Source organism: Cervus canadensis, chromosome X (assembly GCF_019320065.1).
Source record: "Cervus canadensis isolate Bull #8, Minnesota chromosome X, ASM1932006v1, whole genome shotgun sequence".
In the NCBI taxonomy this organism is placed as follows: domain Eukaryota; kingdom Metazoa; phylum Chordata; class Mammalia; order Artiodactyla; family Cervidae; genus Cervus; species Cervus canadensis.
The window spans coordinates 38,550,100-38,569,377 of record NC_057419.1 but is presented as its reverse complement, the minus strand read 5'-3'; the positions used below and the strand labels follow the sequence as shown (position 1 = coordinate 38,569,377).

Below are 19,278 nucleotides of genomic sequence, written 5' to 3'. Positions count from 1 at the left end.
GCCCACCACATGCAGCTCCTTCTTCAGGGCTCACTTACTCTACCTTCTTTGTTTCTGCCAGTCACCCTCCAGAGTCCAGAGAGAGTGGTAGACCTGGGGCTGGGGCTGGTAGACCTGGGGGTGGGTGTGATGGGGAGGAATCATCTTCCCTGGAGTTGGACAGGCAGCAGAACCAGGCAGGATGGGCCCTAGGGCTCTCCAAAGCAGCTGTCACTGTCTCCCAGGCTGGAGAAAGGGCATGAGGGGGAAAGGCAACAGGGGTACACTGAATGAGGCTGGGCTTGTGCATTCCTCTTACCCCCTGGGGCCCAGATGGATTTCTTTAACCTATGCATCAGGCCCTGCCACAGATTTCCCACTGGAAGTAGAAGGCTTGGGGCTGAGCCAAGGCCTGTGATGTCTATGTTTCCAGCAACATTATAGTGAGGTATTTGGTCTGAACTGTGTGCTCAGAGGAGGGAAGGGAGCCTGGTAAAAAGTGAACAAGGGGTTGTGTTCACAACCTCCAACCTCCACTTCCATGAGCTTCTCCACTTCCTCACCCTGGTGACCACAGTCCCAGGCCCCTCTCTTGCCCAAGGGTGGTGCTGATGCTGGTGCTGGACTTCTCCCCGGGCACAACTTACCTACATGTCTTTGTGGGCAGAGACCTCAGCTGGAAGGTCTCTGCCAAATTTACTCACTCAGACAACAGCAAGATGGGCTACACCACCAGGCAATAACCACTGGATCAGCTGTAAACAAAGTGATCAAGCCCACCTGCTCCAGGGACGGGTCTGAGTGGAAGGAGTAAGTCCCACACATGTTCTTTTCTGACCCTGAGGTCTGTGACTGTCCCAACCTTTTTGCTCTGTCCACCTGACCTCAGGCCATGAGCCCCGGAAGGAAGTCACCATGAGAACATGGAGGAAGGGCGGACCCAAGTGCTCCCCATTGCTCAGTTGAAGTCACCCCTAACTCCCCACAAGTAAACCAGGTTGTGGGGTGGGGTCTCCTGTTTCTAAGATGGGCAGCCATGTCCCAGGTACCCTTTCAATTTTCACTCATCCACACCCTCAGCAGTTGGCAGACACCACAGAAGTGAAAGGTAGGATCCAGTGCCTCCTCCAGTGACTCCAACATTTTGAGATGTTCTGTCCTGAGGTTTGGTGAACTGCATCCTCCCCATCTATGTTTTGGGAATGTGACAACACCCCTTGAATAAAGGCGATCCGACCCTTGCTTTGGCTCACTCAATGCCTTACAGAATCTGGACCAGTCTCTACTTCCATTACTGCCTGAATCACATCTTTCTACCTCAAGGGGCATTATCCCTGATGACTTTTATTCACACAGAGAGATGCCCAGGCACAAGTTTTGAATGTGCTACCTACCATCATACCCTCTTTTGTGAAATAAAACCATGGTCTTTCAGGAAGGGAGTCAGGCAGAACCTACCCTCACTTCACTCAAATACAAATGTGTCCCTCTGAGTCACAGGCTGGCACAGCCCTGGGGTCTTGGCTGAGAGAAGGAAGTCCTCCCCAAACTTCAGGGTGGGGGGGTAATTGAACATGGATTTCAGACTCTGTCTTGGGTGCCCTAACAAGTAGTCTGGGAGACTGAGCTAGGACACTCCAGGAAATAGCATTTGCAGGAAAATCTATGTCATGGGGCTGATGGAACAGTATTTGATGGAGACCCTGTAAGAACACAGACTTACCAACCATACTTGTCATAGAGCCTGACAGGCCTCTTTCCACTCAAGGGCAGAGAGACATCCAGGCTGCAGGAGTGTAGGCTGGTCAGCTGGCTAGGGCAGGGAGGATATGAAAGCTCCAAGGACTGGACCATCCATCTCTAGCTGTCAGGGTGCACTCTGCCCCAGACTGGCACCAGACGCCTCTCCTGACTTCCAGCTCAGCAACTAACCTGAGCTTTTCTCCTGTGTTCCCTGTACCTTCACTCCTGCTCCCCAGTTCGCTGGGTCCAAGATTCATCCTCATGCACTTTACTGAACCCGAGGAAGGGGAAGCAAAAGTTTTGTTGCCTGAGTCTCAGGGGTGAGTGCTAAACAGGAGAGGGGGAGAGTATGTAGGTTCCTGCATGCAAGCTGGCACCGGGGGGTGGGGTAGGGTTCCACTGAGAGGATAGGGCCCAGGAAGGGGGAAGATGAGCAAACCTGTGCCTGCTACCACCTGCCACCTGCTTAAGTAAACATGCAGGAAAGGTCATCGATGGCAAGCCAGGGGAGGGATCGAGGGGCTCTGACAGGAAACCAGAGGGGTCAGGGTAAGCAGGACAGCGAGTGCAGTGAGGGAAGGGTGAAAGACTGGAGCTCTGTAAGGGCGTCATGAGTTCCTTCTGACAGGGAGGCAGAATGGCAGCTAAACCCCAGAGGAGGGTGTTTAGAGAACTAGAAAAGGGCCTTCACGGAAAAGGGAGGACATACCAATGTGGCCAGACAGAGCCAACACAGAACACAGACTGGGGACGCTCCACTGGCCTGATGGCCTGGATGGTAGCAGAGGCTGACCCAGAGTCCCCAACACAGATTCCAGAGGTACTATTCTGGAAAATGTTCTGATGTGGAACAGCTCCCCAGCAGGCCTCCTCCCACTCCCTTAACCCCTACCACCACCCCCCCACCCCAGAGAGAGGGCAAAACACAGAACATGAGAAGTCCTTTAATCAAACAATGCTGTGACACTGGGGCAGAGAGGGGGCAAAACAAGGGGCAGAGGATGCCCTGGTGGAAGCAGAGCAAGAGGCAATGTTGGCCGCAGCTCGCAGGCCCCAGAAGTAACAGCTGCTCCTCTTGCAGGAAGATATTGGGCTCAACCTGTAAAACAGCAGAGTCAGGGAAGAGCCTCAAGCCAGGGCCAGCCCACAGCCCTGCTCAACAGACAACGTTGTGGGAAGGGGTATGGAGTGTGTAACACTCACTTCAAACAATCTGGAACTTGTCAGCCAGGTACTGCATGGAGGCTGCAACAGGGAGAGGCATAAACAGGTGCTCCAGATAGACGAACATAGAAGCCTGTCCCCCTGTCCCCATGGGGAACCACCTAGCCTTACAACCTGAAACCCACATTCCCCCAACCCCGATGCAAAGAGCTCTGGGCCTGATCACTCCCCACTACCGGAATTAAATGTGGAGCCATTTCCTGGAAGGAAACAAAATGTGCCAGCAGCTCTCAAGCTCAGGGCCATGCCCAAACCATTCAAAAATTGTCTCGCAAACAATCCAACAAGACCCTTAGAGGCCACACCAGATGAACAAGTTATCTCTACAAGTCCTATCAGAAGGAGCTGTCTAGGACTCGTCTGGCTGGCAGAGTGTGCACACAGTCCACACAGTACTTTGCTACTTATCCGCACGCCCAGCTGAACATGCACCGCACGCTCCAGGGACTGGCTTCATAGGTTCTCCTCCCCACACGAATGCTGATCGCTACAAGGCCCCCTGCACCTGCAGCCCACCCCACCCCAAGTGCCCACCCCGCTTCTTCACTAAGAACCCGCTTCTCTCTGTCCCTGGTTCCTCATACCAAGTTGCTCCTTAAGGTCGTCTATTTCTCTCTGTAGCACCAGACACTAGGCCAGCAGACACAGGAGGAAGAGAAATGGTTAGTATACACCCACCTCCCCTCTCCTCTCCCCTGGGCCCTTCATCCCAAAGCCAGGTGTCTAGACTGGCAAGGGAAAGACTTTCCTCAGTGGAAAGAAGGTGGGTTCCCTCCCTGTGGTGTGGGATGGGGACGGGTGGGTGTGGCCCACGAATATCAGTTGCACTTGGACCCAGATCCCACCATGGGGTTTGGGTGTGCATTTCCAGGAACCAGAAGAAGCATTACCCGAGGACAGTCCTGCCTTCCGCGCGGCTGCTGCGCCTCCTCGGTCTTAAGGGGTGGTCAGTTGGTTCCTGGTCACCTGACAGGGAAAGGACACACAATCCAGCTTCCCAGGTTCCCAGTGTGGTGGAAAGGGCCAAGCTGGGTCTAACGTGAGGTGAGGCAGTACCACCCTCTGCTAGCATCAAACCTCCCCTGCTCTGCCCGGCAGGCAGCACAAACCTTCTCTCTGGGCCTGACCCTCCTATTCCTTAGGGGCAGCCATTTCACCACGATAGTCACCAAAGACTGTGGTTCTGGGTTTGAGCTTCCCAGAGCGGCAGCCACAGCCAGCACCTGGGAGAGCAATATGGGCGAAAAGCACTTCACAGAAAAGGCTATTAGCCTGCAGGTCTACGCCCAGAGTAGCTGTTGGGGCACTGCCACCGATCACCCCTGTGAAACAAATTCCACACAGGTGATGGGGCCAGGTCCAACCCTGTTGACACCCTGTTTCTCATGGGAGAAGCGGCCTGAGAGCAAGGCTGAGCCCCCAGAAGAAAGAAAGAGTCAGAGACAGAGGTTTCTGCCCTCACCCCTGGCCTCCACCCCCCATATCAAAACCCAGGACACTCACCTGAGGGGCCAGGCCCTCTGGGCATGACTTCTCCCTTATTCATGGCACGGGCTCTGAGTTTCCTGAATCCTGTGCACCTCTGATGTTGAGGTTGGCACTGCTGGGTTTTCCATGATGCATCCATGGACAAGATGGCCATGGCCTGTCAGTAGTCAGCTAAAAACAGATTTCTCACAGATCTGGAGTACGGATGTGTGTGTGTGTGCGCGTGTGTGTGTGCCAATGAATTTATATGTCTACGTCTGTGTGTGTGAGAACTCTTGTGATTCAAGAACGAGCTGAAGCAGGGAACTGGAAAGAGAATTGAAAGGCTGATCTCTTTAGCACATTCCCTGTCAGTCAGCCCCAGGCCAGCAGGCAGAGCTGAGCTGGGGACAGCAGTGTGGCACTGAGAAAGCCTGGGGCCCCTGCAAGGAAGGTTTGGGGAAGAGCTAGGAAGTAGGATTCAGGAAAGTGATGCATCTAAACACCAAAGGTCTGTGAAGCTTTTAAGGGGTCCCCTCAAATCAATTCAGCTACCAGCTCTCCCTTCCATTATAGCCCCAGCCTCGTGGAGGAGGCTGGAAACAGGCCAAGGGTGGAGAACTGAGCCCAGGACACCCAAAGTGCTACCTTAACGTTTGTCCCTAGTGAAAGGACCCCAATCTGGCATCCTAACCACCCAGTGACCGAGGGCCACCCAATGACAACCACTGAGGGATGGAGAGAGGGAGCACGGGGTGAAGACCTGTGTCCTGGGGAGGGTGGGAGGGGGAAGAGTGGGGGCCTGGCCTACTCACTTAGCCCTTTGTGAATGGGTCTCTATTTGGGTCATTCTCTTCTCCCGACACCGCCATTGCTGCCACCGACTCCCGGGCCCACCTAGCCATGGATTTCTTCCCAGCGCCGGTGTGCTTGGATTCTTCAGCTCCCCAAGGAATCAAGGCATACTACTTGGACCTCCCGAGCAGTGGGACGCTGGAGACTGGGGGAAGGTGGCCAGTTCCAGCGGAGTGGCTGAGATTCCCTGCCCCCAGGAAGGGAAGGTTCTCCCCATGGCAGGTTTGGAGATGCCCCCAAGGGATTTCTTCTCCTGGACCCCCTTCCTCCTAGGAGTGGGCCGCAGTCCACTGCCTGTAGAGGCAGCTGCAGTAGCTGATGCTACTGCTACTCCCGGGTAGCTGGGCAGGCTGCTCCCCTTCCCCCAGAGCACGCTCTGCATTTTCATAGGGGGAGAGGTGTCCTCCTGCTCTGCATCGCCCTGCCTGCTCTGCCTTTCCACAACCGAAATTAATCCTTGCGGAGCTGAGGACAGGCAAGTGCCTGGCACATTAAGGCGATTCACCCTGCCTTGGACATGCAAGCGTCTGGGTGTGTTCCCGGGGTCCTCGGGGCTGTTGAGCTTGGCCTGGCCTCCATCTTTGGGATAAATGCTCACCCTCATCCGCTCTATCTCACCGAACTCATAAGAGGACTAGGGTCGGACAGAAGCCCGGCTGGGCTTTCTGAGGGGGACCATTGATGATCCACAGCCACATTCAACCTATTCTTAGTGCCTCTCTTAGGGTTCCCCCAGACCCAGCACGCCTGGGGCCCACCGACCCGGAGAGGGCCGGCCTCACCCTGTGCGGCTTCCCCACACCTCTGGGCGGCCCTGCCTCGACTGCAGGGACACGCCTCGAGGTCCCTAAGGCAGACACTTCGCCGACCACGTAGCTCTCCTGGGACAGGTATCTGCGGGTGCCCAGCACATCCAGGTCGGCCAGCTGCTGCAGTATGGCCACCACTGACTCGTCAGCCAGCTGCAGGGTGTCCCCCTGGTGGTCAGCTGGGAAGCCAGGCCGGCCTTTGTGGCCCCACAGCACCGGCCCTCCAGCTTCCAGCACCTCCCGCTCTGACTCGAAGCCCTCAGGGTCTGGGAAGTCATCCCCATCCTCACCCTCGCCGCTTCGCATGCTCGCGGATCGGGGCCGGGGCCGGGCCGGGGCCGGGGCCAGGTCCCCGCCGGGCTGCGGAGCCGGCCTCAAGGCCGCTGTTCTGCTCTCCGCTCTCTGAGCCGAAACCCGCTCCCAAAACAGACACCTCATCATCTGGGGAGCTCATGTCGCGATCTGGGTGGCCACCGGACCTGTGGCGACGACGATTTATCAACCGGGTCACGGTGGCAGCGGTGGTGGCGTTCAGGGCAGGTGAGGTGGGAGGCATCTGGAGCTCACCGTCAAGCACCAGCGGCACCACACGCAGGAGATGGCCGCAAATGACAGGAGGCTTTCAGCGTGCCAGAGCTGCCTCCTCCTCATTGGTCCGGTTCCTGCCAACCAGCACGCCTTGTTTGGCCGTCCCCTCGAGGTGTAACCAATGGGGTCGAGGGCCTCCTCTGGTTTGCTGCCAAGCCGAAGGGCCATCCCGGCAGCTGGCGAGTTGGTGGGTGAAAGTGAGGCTGTGAGTATACCTCTATCAAACCTCTCGTTCCACTTCCTCCTATTCCACTTCCCCTTTCCGGTTAGAGTCACAGCCCTGAGCCCTGACTGTATACAAAATGGGTGGAGCGGGAGGCAGGAGGGTACTGAGGGCGCTGGTCTCCTGGGAGGTGAGGATGAAACTTCGGGCTGGAGGCGCTGGGCGCCTAGCACGTGCTGAAAGCACTTGCCAGCCTCCCTTCCACCACAAGTCTTACGACCCAATGGGAGAATGGGCAGAGGAATCCCGCACTCAATGATCAGTGGTCAGCGTACTTCTCCGTAAGTGGCCAGAGGACAAAGGGATTGTAGTTTTGTTCTGTAACATCTCTGCCTCAACTGCTCCATCAAACGTTCTTGGCAGTCAGATTTGAGGGACAGACTGGGGTTGACCTTGTTACCTCAGCTCTTTCTCCAATCTGGGGAAATTGAAAGAAGAGAGGATCTCAGTGTCCAGTTACACTTGCAAAGGTGTTCACAACTGCTGATTCTTGAGATGTAAACTAAAACAACTAATCAGGTTTCACACACTAGGAAGACAACCTTCCAAGAACTTAACCATTCTGAGAGTGGGAGAAGTTAGGAGCAAACCCCTGTGGCGGTGGTGCAAGAAATCTATTTGGGAGGTAATTTGGCAGAATGTATTAAAAGCAACTTATACAGCAGGGACCCTGTGCCTGGCACTCAATGGTTCCTTGTGACACTCCTAGGACTATAGTACCAGTGATTACCAGCCTCTTACAGGGGAGGAAACAGGTACTGAGAGGTTCAGTCACTGAGCCAAGGTCGTTTGACTTGTGTGGATCAGTGGTAGCATTAAAACCAAGCAATCTGACTCCAGAGCCCTTGCTTTGATCCAAATATCTTAAAACTAAAAAAAAAAAAAAGCTCCTTTTGTTCTCTTCCAGCAAGTCTGCTACCTGGCACACCCTCTATAAGTGAGGGTGTATTTCTAAGATCTCTATGTTACTCCATTGGTCTATTTGTTAATATGGCAGTACCGCACGGTTTTGATTACTGTAGCTTTGTAATATATTGAAATCTGGAAGTGTGAGTTCTCTACTTTCTTCTTTTTCCAAATTGTATTGCTTATTAAAGATCTCTTTAGATTCTATTTAAATTTTAGGATGAAGTTTTATTTTTTGTAAAACATGCCATTGGGATTTTGATAGGGTTTTCTGTGTGTAGATCAGTCTGGGTAGTAGTGTGTTGGAAGAACAGGTCCAATGGAGTGTGTGTGTGTGTCTGTGTGTGTGTGTCTGTGTGTGTGTGAAAAAGAATTGACTCATTCAATTATAGAGGCTGGTAAGTCCCAAGATCTAGAGGGTGAGTTGGCTAGCTGGAGACCCAGAAGAACCAGTGATTTAGCTCTAGTCCAGGTTAAAAGGCCTAAGAACCAAACCAATAGAGCTGATATTTCAGTTTGGGTCTAAAGGCAGTAAAAGAAGCTGATGTCCCAGTCCAAAGGCTTTCATGCAGGAGGAATTCTCTTACATGAGGAAAAGTTTGCCTTTTTTGTTTTATTGAGACTATCAACTGATTAAGTAAAGCCCACCACATTATCAGGGGGAAATCTGTTTTATCCAGTTGACTGATTTAGATGTTAATCTCATGGGAAAGCACCCTACAGAAACACCCAGAATAATGTTTGACTAAATATCTAGGCACTCTGTGGACCAGTCAAGCTGACACATAAAATTAACCATCTCAGATAGCATGGACCTCTTAACAATATTTCGTATTCCAGTCTGTGTAGACAGATGTCTTTCCATTTATTTGTGTTTCCATTTATTTGTATTTCTTTTTAATTTCTTTCAGCAATGATTGTAGTTTGTAGTGTACAAGTCTTTTGACTCCTTGCGTGAGTTTATTCCTCAGTATTTTATTCTTTTTTGATGCTAATGTCAATGGAATTGTTCTCTTAATTTTCTTCTCAAATTGTTCTTTGTTAGTGTGTAGTGATAAAACTGAATTTTGTTTCTTGATTTTGTGTCCTGGAATTTAGTTGAATTTGTTTATTAGTTCTCCCAGTTGTGTGTGTGTGTGTGAGTGTGCGTGTGTGTAACCTTTTGGGTTTTCCATGTACAAAATCATGCTATCTGCAAACGGAGATACTTTTACTTCTTTCTGATTTGGATGCCTTTAATTTCTTCTCCTTTCTTAAGTGCTCTGGCTATGACTTCCAGTATGTTAAATAGTAATGGTGAGAGTGGGCTTCCTTGTCTTGTTCCTTACCTTAGAAGAAGAACTTTCAGTTTTTCACCACTGAGTATGATGTTCATTGTGGATTTTACTTATTTGGCTTTTATTATGTTGAGGTAATTTCTTCCTACTCCTAGTTCTTTGAGTGTTTTTTATCATGAAAGAGTGTTGAATTTTTATGCCTCTATAGGGATGATGATGTGATTTTTGTCCTTCATTCATGTTAATGTGTTTTATTGCATTGATTAATTTTTGTATTTTAAACTATCCTTGCATCCAAGGGATAAATCCCATTTGACCGTGGCACATAGTCCTTCTAATGTGCTGTTGAGTTCGTTTTGCTGGTATTTTGTTGAGGAGTTTTGCGTCTGCATTCATCTGGGAAACTGGCCTGTAATATTCTTTTCTTTTGGTGCCTTTGATATCAGGGTAAAATGAGTTTGAAAGTGTTACTTTCCTTCAACTTTTTTGGGACAGTTTGAGAAATATTGGTATTAATTCCTTAAATGTGTGGTGGAGTTCTCCATTGAAACTCTCTGTTCCTGTTTTTTTTTTGTGGGGGGGGGAGTTAGTGATTACTGACTCAATCTCATTATTGGTCTATCAGGTTTTCTATTTCTCCTTGATTCGGTTCTGGTAGATTGTGTGTTTCTAGGGATTGGTTCACTTCTTCTAGATTGTCCAGTTACTTCCCAAACAATGGTTCATAATGTCCTCTTATAATCCTGTTTGTTTCTGGGGCATTGGTTGTAATATCCCATCTTTTATTTCTGATTTTAGTTATTTTCATCTTTTTCTCTTAATCTATCTAAGTATTTGTGAGTTTTCTTGATCTTTTAAAAAACCAAATACAGTTATGTTGATTTTTTTTTGTTGTCTTTTCTGTTCTTTATTTTTTATCTCTGATTTAATCTTTATTATTTCCTTCCTCTGCTGGCTTTGGTTTTCATTTGTTGTTTTTCTAGCTCCTTGAGGTGTAAAATTATATAGTTGATTTGTGATCTTTCTTCCTTTTTAATGTACACATTTATAGTTATAAACTCCCAGCATTGCTTTCATTGTACCCCATAACTTTTGGCATGTTGTGTTTTCATTTATCCTGTCTCAAGATGTTTTCTAATTTCCCCTGTGCCTTCTTTTCTGACCCATTGATTGCTTAAGTATATGTTGTTAAACTTTCATACATTTGTGGAATTTTCCCATCTTCCTTGTGCTGTTGCTTTCTGGTTTCATTTACTGTGATCAGAAAAGATACTGTGTGTAGTTTCAGTTTTCTTGAAGTTGCTAAGGCTTGTTCTGTGGTTTAATATGTAGTTTATGCTGGAGAATGTTCCATTTATACAGGGGGATGTGTATTTCACTGTTGTTGGATGGATTGTTCTGCATATGTTGTTAAGTTCAATGGGCCTGTAGCCTTGTTAGGTCCTCTATTTGCTTGTTGATCTACTGTTTGGTTGTTTTTATCCATTACTGAAAGTGGGATATCAAAGTGTCTTACTGTTATTGTGTGGCAATATATTTCTCCCTTCAAATACGTCAACATTTGCTTTCTATAGTTAAGAGCTCTGAGGTTTGGTGCCTAAATTTGTGTAATTGTTATATTATGTTGATGAATTGACCCTTTTAGCATTATATAATGTCCTTTGTCATTTATTACTGTTTTTTATTTAAAATCCATCTTAGCTGATATTAGTATAGCCATTCCTGCTCTCATTTTGCATGAAAAATCTATTTCCATTCTTTAATTTTCAGCCTCTGTGTGTTCTTAGACCTAAAGCAAATCTCCTGTAGACAGTGTATATGGATTCTGTTTTTTCCCTAATCATTCAGCAAATCTATGTATCTTGGCAAGTTTAATCCATTTACATTTAAGGGAATTATTGATAGGATGGACTTTACTACCAGTTTGTTTATTATTTTCCCTATGTCCTGTAGCTTTTTTGTCCCTCCTTTCATCTCTTATTGCTTTCCCTCCAATTTCGTTGATTTTTTTTTGTAGTAATATGTATTAATCCCCTTCTTATTTCCTTTTTTATATATTCTACAGGTATTTTCCATGTGGTTACCTTTGGAGTTATATAAAACCTTCTTAAGTTATACACTATTTTAATTGGCTGAAACCAGCTTCAGTTACATAAAAAACTGAATTCTTTCCCAGCTCACTCCCTTTTTATGGTATTAATAACATACATCTTTATATATTGTATACCCATTAATACAGGTTTATAATTATTTTATGTTTTTCTTATTTAATTCTATTCACCAAAATTCTCATAGTGTTTGGTCCATGTATTTGTCTTTACCAGAGAACCTTATATTTTGACATGGCTTCAGAGTGCTGTTTACCATCCCTTTGTTTCAATTTGGAGGTCTTCCTTTAGCCTATCTTGTGGAGCAGGTCTAGTGGTAAAGAACTCCATCAGCTTTTGCTCATCTGGGAATGTTTCCAGTCTTGTGGAAGTGGGGCCCAGTATCTGAGACGGCTGTGCAAGTGCAGTATTGGACGGTTGTGTGGGTGAGGTTATCTTCCTTTCATCTCTCTCTGTCTCTGCCACTCTTCCTTGTATTCTCTTGCATGATAAGACTATGTAGAAAGAGTAAAAAGCACATACTAACTTAAAAATAACCTAACTGCCCTAAACTACAGTTTTGGTTGGCGCAGAACTCACCTTCTGAAGAACCACATACAACTGTTTGACCAAATGTTTCATCACCACATACCTAAGAGTAACAACTTTTCAACCTGCCATAGCTTTACCATTATGGCTCCAAGTCCAATCCTTCCTATTCAGCCAATTCTAAAACTTTAGATTCTGTAACTTAGAGCTTGCACTTTGAGGTACCACATTCTAAACCAATTAGAATCTGAATTAAGCTCCAGTAACAGGGACTCCAACAACAGTAGCTTAAATAAATTAAGTAAAAAAAAAATTTTTTATTTAAGGAAAAGTCTGAAGATGGGCAATCAAAGGCTGAAATAGTACTTCATGATAGAAATTCAGACTCCTTTTGTATTTCTGCTCAATGTGAGAATGATCATTTAGCCTTCTCAAGATGGCTGACTGAGCTTCAACTTTCACATCTGTCTTCAAGGCAGCAGAGAGGAAGAGAAGGTAAAGAACAAAAGGAGATTGGTCAACTGATTCATCTCTCCCATTCATGTTTCTTTGCCATAAAATATATTTGTATCAGCGTTTAGGTACTTTAAGGTAGGAAAGATGATACTCTGATTTCACTGCTAGTTTCAGCAAAGTTACTTTCAGAGAAAGATATATCCAGTGTGGAGCTGGCAGTGGTACATCAAAACAGATGTTAAACAAAGAGCACTCAATCTGCAAAGAGACTTATAATAATATTTTAAAGCTTCATGATCTAGGATCATTCCAATTTAAAACACTATTAAATGAGACCATCATGAAAAATAAAATCAACTTCTGATGGTAAGAAAAGGAATATAGGGCAAGAAAAAACTAGAATTTGTTGAGTTAAGAGTACAAGCTTTCCAGAAGATAGATATTATTCTTCAGTGGGAAACCTTGCAGATACAAGATAAAATCCAAATATTTGGTCATGTAATACAAATTTTATCTGAAATAAAGCCAAAGCCATAGATTCTGGTTCTGGCTTGTCAGCTATTCCCTACACTAACTTATCTGCAGAAGCATCTGGCCAATTTGTTCCTAGTGAGCCTTTATGCATGCTAATGGGGTCCAGGTAAAATGAACCTGTGTACAGAGCATTCTGCACCCTGGGGGAGTTATCAGTATACAATAGGAGTTCATGTTGGTCCTTTAATGGGCCGGAACCTGGTGGTCCACAGTCGACGATGAGAAAATGAAAGAAGGAAAGAGGCTAATAGTCCCTGGGTAATGCAGCTGGCTCTCGCGTTTCAGGGAATTAGCCTGAAATAGAGCGATAAAGAGAAAGAGAGGAAGAGAAAGAAAGAAAGGAAGAAAGAAAGACACGGGGACCCAAGCTCTGATGGAGCAAAGGTGTTTTAATCAACATGGTGTGGGCATATATACTGTCTTACAAGGTAGTTATTCTCAGCAAAGATAAAGATTAAAATTCCAGACTTACAAAACATAAGTCGATCCTTATCAAAGAGAGAGAGTCGTAAACAATCACTTTTACCATATGGTTCATAAAAAGGAAGAGGGTAATTATCACCATATTGAAAAACTGATGAAGGTCATGCCTGGATTCCTCAGCCCTGGGAAAGGCGTGCCTCTCCTCTTAATCCCTGAATGTTCAGGAATTGATAAGGACCAAAGGATTCCTGACAGATTCAAAACAGCACACAGGAAGCCTCCTGTTAAATGCTTCCTGACAAGTTCATATTTTTGTTTCCTTATAGTAATTCAAATGTACCTCCTGCTGTGATTTTTATTTTGCAACATGAATCTGTGTCCTCTACTTACATTTAACAACAACAACAATAATAATAGTAAAAACTCTAGCTTTAAGGAGCTGACATATACCACTCAAGATGTGGGTCATACTGAGGTCACATTGCTTTCTGAGGAATCTATCCCAAAGCTCTATGTACTCACTTCTAATTATGTCTCACTGGCCAGAATTTAGTCGTGTGCTTATACCTCTCTGAGGAAGCCTGGGAAATGTAGCTTTTTAGCCTGCACATATTGCTGCTCCCAACAAAATCAGAGTTTGTTAACAAGGAAGAAGGAAAGAAAAGATCTCATGGGGGCAACTCTAACTAGTTGGGACAGAAAGGAATTTATCCCTCGCAGAATTGTTAGAAGGGCTATAGAAGAAGCTCTAGGCAAAACTCTCAGAAACATTGCTGCTTAATTGGTCTGACTAACCTCAGAAACACTGCCTCTATTGCCATCCATGCCAGGGAAACCATGACCTCTGCCCAGCAGTGTCTTCATGTTACTTGCAAATCAAAGCCTTCTGCAGAAATACCTTAAAGGTGAGAACCACATTACAAGCTTGCAACAGGTGTTGGGAAATGTAGATTAAGAAAATTATCTGAAGAAGATGGGATTCATAGTAGTGGTGAGTAAGCATATTTCATTGATTCTAAGACAGGCTTTTTTGTTTTGTTTTGTTTACATTTTCATGTTTCTAAAATGAGCATACTTTTGACAGTGCCAGCTGTTGGTGATCTGCCAGTTTTATGATGTAGTTTTCATTACTTATACGTACATGAAAGCTTCTTAGAAAGTATCTCCACTGCCAGGGTACAGACGGAGTTCTCAGTACTTTGGAAGGAAATCCTGGACACAACAGTGAAGCACTCTTTATAAATGTTCCCCACCAAAGGCTTGCATGTGGTGCAAATATAGCAACACTGATAATTCAGAGTTGAAAAGGGACTAATAAAATTCTATACTAAATAGAACTCCTGGAAATGTTATAAAATTATTTTGATTTTTTGTGTATTTCTAAGAGATTTGCAAAATAATTGTAAATGATATGCTTCAATAAGAACAAGATAAGAACATCTAAATGATAAGGGATTGACTCGGTTGTACCACACTCAGGAATTGAGCCTGAGGAAATCATTTAAAAGAAAAAAATTCTCTGTGTATAAAGAAGTTTGCTCACAACAGTGTTGTTTATAAGGGCAAAAAACCCTGATAGATACTTACATTTTCATCACAAAAGCTACTAATATCTGTTGAAAGTTTATTATGTGCCAAGCCCTCTACATACATTATTTCATTTGATTCTCACAACAGCCATGTGAAGTAGACACTAATCTTATCCCTATTTCATATACGAGACACAAGCCCGTGATAACTTGTCCAAAGTCAAACAGTTAGTAGGTGGTGGAATCAGGGTATAAACTCTGGTCCCGGGGTTACAAATCTGTGTTATGCAGCTGTTAGAAAAAGAAGTATGTTGCAATAAAAATAATATACTGCACTGTTCTAAGCAAGAACTCACGAAATCTGAAAGTATCTAAAAATGTTGTATTAAAACATGAATGTGCAGAATGGGTTTCAGGCAACCAGTAGGTCCAATGGCTCTGGATCTTTCTTGGTTACGGAACTTGTGTTAGTCTGTTCAAGCTGCCAAACCAAATACCACAGGTTGGATGGCTTAAACAAAGAACATTTAGTTTCTCACAGTTCGGGATACTAGAAGTCCAAGATCAAGGTGCCAGCAAGTTCAACTCATGGTGAAAGCACTCCTCTTGTATTGTAGTTCACCACCTTCTCTCTGTTTCTTCACATAACATTTCCTCTGGGTACATATGGGGAAAGAGAGAGAGATCTCTGGTACCTCTTCCTCTTATAAGGATATCAGATCCTATGGGATTAGGGCCCCACTCTTACAACCTCTATGTGTGCTGTGCTTGGTTACCCAGTCGTGTGTGACACTTGGCACCCCATGAACGATGGCCCACCAGGCCGCTCTGTCCATGGGAATTCTCCAGGCAAGAATACTGGTGTGGGTTGCCATGCCCTCCTCCAGGGGATCTTCCCATCACAGGGGTCGAACCCAGGTGTCCCGCATTGCAGGCAGATTCTTTACCATCTAGACACAATGGAAGTCCAAGAATACTAGGGTAGGTAGCCTATCCCTCCTCCAGGGGAACTTCCCGACCCAGGAATCTAACTGGGGTCTTCTACATTGCAGGCAGATTCTTTACCAGGTCCCTTAATTAACCCTAATTACCTCTCTAAACTCTCCATCTCCAAATTTAGTCACATTGAGGGTCAGGGCTTTAAGATAGGAATTTGGGGGCAACACAATTCGGTCAATGATAGGACTCCTTTGAGAATCTAATGAAAGCTCTTTACACCCTCCAAGAAGACTGCATACATTGACCCCCACAACTTTGCACACGATTTCAGGATGTTCTTGGAACCCAGGTTGAGAGCCACTGATCTAGGTCACCTTCCTCTTTTCCCAGATGGAGAAACAGAGGTTCAGAAAGGGGAAGTGCTTTTCAGCAGGTTAGGAGAGAGGTAGGTCTCCTGATTCCTCATCAAGTGCTTGCCCTACCTTACTCTGCCTTATGTTAGGCCTGTTAGGTCAACAATACACAGTGACCCCAAAACACTAGAGATTCTGTGGATGCAGTGGAGCGGAGTGCTTCACCTGGGATGCTCAAGTGAGTGAATAAGACTCTAGCTATAACTGACAGTAAATGGGCCAGATTTCATTGTTTCAACTAGTCGTGAGTTTGGGAAATAGTTGCACCAACTTCAACATACATCCACAAGAGATCTGATTGTGAAGAGATGGAGGTGCTTCTGTTCTAACTAATGACAAAATGGGAACTGAAGGGGTATAGTTGAATTGTCTTCTGGCCTTGACATGGCACTGTCCCTCTACTCTCAGATTCCTCATTTGTACACCTCTCAGGAGGAGACCTATTAGATTTCTGCATCAGATTATCTAGCCCTAATATTTTGTATGTCTGTGATTCTGGGGCAGGAACCATGTGGGAAAGATCTGTTGAGGCGTTTGGGTCCTAGAATTATGGGCAAATATTTTTTTTTCAAAACGTCTTCTGATGGTGTCCTAGTATTAGCAATGAAGCAAATATCATTTAAGAGGTGAAAAATTCATAAGAAGAATCTGAGTAGACCCTCTACATACTCAGTCATTTAAAGTAAAGTCTCGACATAAATGTTTACTCAATGTTTGCTTCAGGCCCATCCTTAAAAAGGGAGGTGAACTATGATAGCTGGAATTTTAAACAACAGGGTTAGAAGATGGAACAGTATTTTTAATAGGAAATGTTATTTTATTTTTAGGCAGAGAGGTGGCCCCAGAGAATGATTTTGTTTCATTTCATCAAAGAGATTTGAAAAAATGACATTCTTCCTGTTGGCCTTATCAATGCCACAAACCAGTGTGGAGCCTTCACTTGGACCACAAGACTAGAAACAAAAGGAGGTGCACCCAATGTGGGGTGGAGGCTATCATTTCAGGAAAATTCTTCCAGTTTTGCTCCCTACAAAGAACAAGGGAAGGGCTTGAAGTGTTGTGCACACCCACCTACCGCTTCTGTGCCAGTGGAAGGTGGGAGCTCACCCAGTCTAGCACATCAATGGTCTCAGTTTCTGTCTGAGGAGAACGAGGAAGAAAAGAGCTGCTGCTGCGGGGAGCAGGGGTGAAGGTAGGTGTTAAGATAGAAGTGCCAAACGGGCAAGGGAGATGCAGCCCATCCAACCACCAGCACCATCACCATCACCACCATATTGGCTCAAATAAGCCCCTCAGTCTCAGGGGTTAATAAGCTAATCACAAAGAACAGAAGAACTCCGAAGGCATGGCATCTGGCCCTTCCCAACAAACAGCCTTAAACGATACTGCCCTCGGCTGGTCAAATAGATATGTTACAATGCAGGCACATTACTCTCTATTTTTGGCCTTCATTTCTTTTTCACAGGTTCTTGGTGCTCCACCTCTGAGAGGAAGTGGATGGGAAGGAAGAAGTCTCTGAGAAATTGTAACCAAATACAACACTTCTGTGGGTTTCAGCACAAATTCACAATTAAATTCTGACTTAAAATGTACTACCCAAATATGGAATATTTAATAAAAATTGAGATTGATATTATAATTATGTATGCATCACTTTCTTATTTTTAGCAAAAAGCTATGAATACTTGAAAACAAATATTTTATATTATATTAATTATATTATAATTATATTAATATCAGTGATATAAGATTACTAATCTCAATTAGATATGTTACACATAAAGAAAGTAATTTCGGTTCTACTTCTGGTTAGAACATAATGACAATAGGCTTATAATGGGATGTTATTTCCCTTAGTATTAATTTTCTCTCCAATTATACTGAAATGTAACATAGACAGAGAAGAAGTTGCAATATATATGTGGAGTGTAATAATTGATTATCAAGTATATACCCACAAGTCACAGAAGAGGATAGTGCTGGCTTTCCCTAAGACTTCTGAAATTTCCCTGTCTTATATTAGCCCCATTTCTTCTTCAAGGAGAATATCCACATTCTTACTTTTGTGCCATCCTTTCTTCCCTTTTCCTCAAAGTTTTGTATGGTATATATATATTTAAATGATATGAGTTAGCGTTGACAGCTATTTACAGCTATATGAGTGAAATTATTATGTATCTATTTAATTTCTTACTTTTTCAATCAATGTTAAATTTGTAAGCTTCATGCTTATTCTGTATAGTTCTACTTTGTATATTTTTGCTGATGAAATTATATTTATTCATATGAAGATGATCTCCCAGAATATTGGGCTTTGATGGTCAGCACAACTTACTTTTGGGAGGGCCAGAATGCCGTAGGAAATAGACACCACATTTAAAGGGGACATACAAAATCTCACATGCTCCAGGACCCAGGGCTGAAGCAATAATTTGAAAGGAGCCTGGGCCAGAGGCAGCTGCCGATCTTGGAGAGCCTCCCAGAGAGGCAAGAGGCAGTTGGACTCACCCTGGGGACACAGACACTGGAAGCAGCCATTTTGCAGAGCTCCTTCTACCACATGGTCACTGGTGCTAACAAGTGCCATTTTGGAATCCTCCCTTAGCTTATTAGCACCTGTGCTCAGACCTACCAGTCAGCCTGTAGGCAGTAATACTAGGGCAGGCCAAGCTACTAGCCAGGCAGAGACACAGCCCCACCCACAAGCAAGCCTGCTGCCTTAAGAGTCCCTGGAGCTGGACCTGGCAATCAGAGGCCCTGACATACCACACTTGCCCTATACACCAGTAAGAAGGCATTAAGCCAGGACTCCAGGGTCCTGCAGTCAGAGACCCCGGGACCTAGTTCCTGCCCACAGCAGGTCATCGCTAGCCCCAGGACCAGTTTTACCCATCAGTGGGTAGGCAACAGCCCTAGTACACCCTGGACCACAGCCCCAACCAAAAGTGGCCCAAAACACCAACTCCTGGACCACTCCAGGGCCCTGAAGCCAGCAAACCCAAGAACCAGCTCCACCCACCAGCAGGCAGACAACAGCAACCGTGGTAACTCCTGCCTTGCAGTCTGCCATACCAGGAAAAAGGCCACCCACCAGCAGGCCCACACCAGCACCAGGAGCCACTGAGTTCCAGCAAAGTGTACCAGAAAGTAGACACTAGGTCTGGAACACTTTGGAGCTCTCAGCCAGCAGCTCTGGAATCTGGCCCCACATAGCAGTGTGTGGACACGCCCTATGGGACATCTAGGACCCCACTGCCAGCCATGTTAGGAACTGTCC

At 45.6% G+C, this 19,278-nt stretch overlaps 1 pseudogene; it reads right to left on the bottom strand.

Moving 5' to 3' along the window:
- Positions 1 to 2,926: 2,926 nt before the first annotated feature.
- Positions 2,927 to 6,531, bottom strand: LOC122434645 (annotated as a pseudogene).
- Positions 6,532 to 19,278: the final 12,747 nt, after the last annotated feature.